Here is a 4,768-nt window from a genome sequence, read left to right on the forward strand (position 1 = left end):
CACTTATGTCCCCAACTTATGGGATGACATAAGTGACACCTGCATTCGCGGCAGGGGTTCTCCCTCGGCGAATCCTCCCTGGAAACGCCCCGACCCGAAGACTGACTGTCTCACTAATCTCCTGGGTGATTCTCTTTCCAGTCAGGTCGAAGGGCAAAACCAACCACCACAAAGCCGAGGGGGGTTCACATCCTCCTGGCCCTGATCTCTCACACCTTAAGACTGCTGAAATGAGCCGGGCGGTGGTGGCACACACCTCTAATCCCAGTACTCTGGAGGCAGAGGCAGGCGGATCTCTGAGTTCCAGGACAGCCTGGTCTACACAGAGAATCCCTGTCTCAAAACAAAACAATACTGAAATGGCGCCTTCAAGCCACTAAACGCAGCTCTCTGAGTCAAATGACTCTTTTTCTCTTTTAAGTTCTTCATGGCAGGTAATTCGTCACATTTGGTTTCTTTTTCCTTTTCCCAAGAGGCCAGGGAAACTGAGGCCAGGGAGTACCATCTTGGGTGGGGGACAAGCTGGAACCTTCCCCCAGCCCCAGAATCCCAAGGATATCACTCTCATGAAACTCTACGTGGCTCCTGGAAAGCTGTGGAGTCTCCGGTCTCTAAACTCCAGAGACCTCGTCCCACCAGAGCATCTCTGGCTCCGGCAGATAGGGAGCATGCGCTGAGGAGAGTCCTGCTCTTACCTGGGGGTAGCCTTCCTCTTCAATCAGAAAGGTGACCGAAGGGAGGCAGGGACAGGTACGATGCTGGAAGAATGGAGACTGAGGGACTTAGCCACCCCCCACCCTAAGCCCCCACTCCCTAGAGCAGCCTAGAGCGATCCTTCCACAGCTAGGACCCTCATGGGAGCTTCTGATTCTGGACCCGCTTGCATCGCTTCTCAGAATGCCTTGCTCGGACTCGTGCGCCCCCTAGTGACCCCTCTGGGAGAAAGTAACCATGCTCCCCTGGTGTTGTCTTGAGAAAAGACATCACCTTGGCCCAGCTCTCTCACAGCTGAAGACTGTTGAGATGAGCAGTGGTGGGACAGGCCTTTAATCCCAGCACTCGGGAGACATCTCTTGGGAGTGATTAGTTACCCTGGGATGGGCCCTGTGTCGTCATTATTATTATTATTATTATTTTTATTTTTATTTTAACTTCTTTTTCCAGGGCTAGGGATAGAACCTAGGGCCTCACACATGCTAAGTAAGTGGCCTATTGCCCAACTAATACTTTTAGCCCTCAAAAAATTATTGATTATGGATGAAGAGATGAGTCAGTTGGGAAAGTGCTTTACAGATAAGCATGAGGACCTGAGTTCGCATCCCACATCAAAAGCCCCTTGTAATCCCAGCACCAGGGAGGCAGAGACAAAAGGCCCCTGGGGCTTGCTGGTCAGTTGGTCTAGCCTAATCTATCTACGTTGCCATCATAATCTGGCTTTTTAAATACCATGCCATTTTCTTTTTTTAAATATTTTTATTATTTTTATGTGCACAGTCCCCACAGGAGGATACCAGCCTGGAAGGAGGGGCAAAGCCCTTGAAAGTGTGCATCGTGGGCTCAGGGAACTGGGGAATCAGTTGTTTCAAAAGTCATCGGGAGCAATGTGAAGAACATGAAGAAGTTCGCATCCACGGTCATGATGTGGGTATTCGAAGAAATGGTCAATGGGAGGAAGCTGACAGACATCATTAATAGTGACCAGAAGTTCAAGGTCAGCCTCAGCTCCAAATTTAATGGCAGATGTTGTCTTATAAAATAAGATAGAAATCAATTGAGGAAGAAACCTAATGTCAGACTCTGGCCTCCATGCACATGCCCACACTTTTCTCCAGAAGATAAAGAATCCTAGGGGCTGGGGAGATGGCTCAGTGGTTTAGAGCACTGACTGTTCTTCCAGAGGACCTGGGCTCAATTCCCAGTGCCTACATGGCAGCTCACAGCTGCCTGTAATTCCAGTTCCTGGGAATCTGACACCTTCACACCAATGCACATAAAATAAAGTTTAAAAAATCCTTATTATCTATCTATCTATATATATATTAAAAGATTTATTTATTTATTCCGTATACCGTATTCTGCCTGCATGTGTTCCTGCAGGCCACAAGAGGACACCAGATCTCATTACAAGTGGTTGTGAGCCACCATGTGGTTGCTGGGAATTGAACTCAGGACCTCTAGAAGAGTAGTCGGTGCTCTTAACCACTGAGCCATCTCTCCAGCCCTTATATATATATTTTTGAGGCAAGGATCTCTCTCTATAGTTCTGGTTGGCCTAGAACTTGCTATGTAGATCAGGCTGGCCCCAAACTCTCAGAGATCCGCCTGCCTCTACCTCCTGGGAGCTGGGATTAAAGAATTGCATCACCACACCTAGCCCTTCTTCTTATAATATATGTATAGTCAGGGCTGGGGATGTGGCTCAGTTGATAGAGTGTTTTCCCAGCATGCACAAAGCTCTGGGTTTGATCCCCCAGCACCACATAAACCAGGCATGGTGGTGTATGCTTACAAATATAGCACTCCAAAGGGGAAAGTGGGACCACCAGAAGTTCAAGGTCATCCTCCACTTTATAAATTCAGGTGAGTTTAAGGCCAGCCTGGAAACAGGAGACCCTGCCTCAAAACAAATGTATCTACGTTGCCATCATAATCTGGCTTTTTAAATACCATGCCATTTTCTTTTTTTAAATATTTTTATTATTTTTATGTGCACTGGTGTTCTGCCATGGGTGTCAGGTCCCCCGGAACTGGAATTACAGACAGCCGTGAGCTGCCATGTGGGCGCTGGACATTGAACCTGGGTCCTCTGGAAGAGCAGTCAGTGTTCTTAACCACTGAGCCATCTCTCCAGCCCCCATGCCATTTTCTTAATTTCATCAAGCATGCAATGTTTAAACAGCAAGTGGCCTTATAAATGTCTTTTGATCTGTTTTATTTGTTATTCATTTGTTTTGAGACACATATCGTCCCTGGTTGGCTTCTAACTCTATTTGGAGCTGAGGCTGACCTTGAACTTCTGATCCTCCAGTCTCTACTACCCTAGTGCCGGGATCTCAGGCATTTGCTGGCACATGTGGCTGAGGCGGTGCTAGCGCTGGAACCCAGGGCCTCAGGCACACGCACACTACCAAAGCGCTCTGCCCTCTGAGCTGCGGCCGCCTTCTTAAAATGCTTTTTATCCTGTTTGTTTCCAGGGAGTCTCACTCTGTAGCTCAACCTGTCCTTGAACTTGAGTCAGTTCTCCACCTGAGCCTCCATGTGCTGGAATTACAGGCATGAGCACTCACTCAGGTCTTTGACAGGCAGGCAGGGGGGCTGCAGACAGGGCAGGGCACCGGCAGGCTAGACCAAGCAGATGGAGGCCAGCAGCCCCCTGGGAAGGCACAGTCCCCACAGGAGGATACCAGCCTGGAAGGAGGGGCAAAGCCCTTGAAAGTGTGCATCGTGGGCTCAGGGAACTGGGGAATCAGTTGTTTCAAAAGTCATCGGGAGCAATGTGAAGAACATGAAGAAGTTCGCATCCACGGTCATGATGTGGGTATTCGAAGAAATGGTCAATGGGAGGAAGCTGACAGACATCATTAATAGTGACCACGAAAACGTAAAGTACCTGCCTGGACACAGGCTACCAGAGAATGTAGTGGCCACCTCGAGTCTTGGCCAGGCTGTGCAGGATGCAGACCTGCTGGTATTTGCTTCCCCACACCAGTTCATTCGAACCATCTGTGATGAGATTGCCGACTTAGTCCCCAAGAAGGCCCTGGGCCTCAGTTTGATCAAGGGCATAGACCAGGGCCCCGAGGGCCTGAAGCTTGCCTCTGACATCATCCGAGAGAAGGTGGGCATAGATGTCAGCGTGCTGATGGGGGCCAACATAGCCAGAGAGGTGGCCGAAGAGCAGTTCTGTGAGACCACCATTGGCAGCAAGGTGCTGAAGAATGGCCTTCTCTTCAAAGAGCTGCTGCAGACCCCCAAATTCCAAGTCACTGTGGTGGAAGATGCAGACACAGTGGAGCTGTGTGGGGCTCTGAAGAACATTGTCGCCCTGGGGGTCGGCTTCTGCGACAGTTCTGGAAACAGCACCAAGGCCGCTGTCATCCGCCTGGGCCTCATGGAAATGATCGAGTTTGCCAGGACGTTTGGCAAGGGCCAGGTGTCTACAGCCACTTTTCTGGAGAGCTGTGGGGTGGCTGATCTTGTCAGTACCTGTTATGGGGGACGGAACCGCAAGGTAGCTGAAGCCTTTGTCAGGACCGGAAAGACGACTGAGGAATTGGAGAAGGAGATGCTGGGCGGACAAAAGCCACAGGGGCCCCATACCTCTGCCCAGGTGTAGCGCATCCTCAAGCACAAGGGGCTGCTGGGCAGCTTTCCACTCTTCACAGTCGTGTGTCAGATCTGCTTTGAGGGCAGACCAGTTGCAGAGATGATTCCATGATTGCAGAACCACCCAGAGTACAAGCGAAGAGACCGAAGAGACCGGGGCACTGGCACGGCTCTGCCTTGGCCGTCTCAGGATCACGTGGAAACCAGGAAGTAACAGTGAGATGTTTGCCTGGCTTTCTCCCATCTTGGACACATATGAATTATTATGGCTTCATTTCTGGGTCCTGAGAGACAGCTCGTCAGCTGATATACTGGGTAACAACTACACATACATGATGAATGTGGAAAAAAAAAAACAAAGCAAAAAAAAAAAATACAGCTTGGTAGATTGAATCAGGATTCCAATACGGTTCAGAGCTGTTTACCTTGTGTCTCTTTGTGG

The 4,768-nt window shown here is 49.7% G+C and overlaps 1 pseudogene; it reads left to right on the plus strand.

Annotated features, from left to right (window-relative positions):
* The first annotated feature begins 1,539 nt into the window (after positions 1–1,539).
* On the plus strand, positions 1,540–4,540 carry LOC128099547 (glycerol-3-phosphate dehydrogenase 1-like protein; annotated as a pseudogene).
* Positions 4,541–4,768: the final 228 nt, after the last annotated feature.

Source organism: Peromyscus californicus, unplaced genomic scaffold (genome assembly GCF_007827085.1).
Source record: "Peromyscus californicus insignis strain IS unplaced genomic scaffold, ASM782708v3 Scaffold_6__1_contigs__length_162567912, whole genome shotgun sequence".
Taxonomy (NCBI): domain Eukaryota; kingdom Metazoa; phylum Chordata; class Mammalia; order Rodentia; family Cricetidae; genus Peromyscus; species Peromyscus californicus.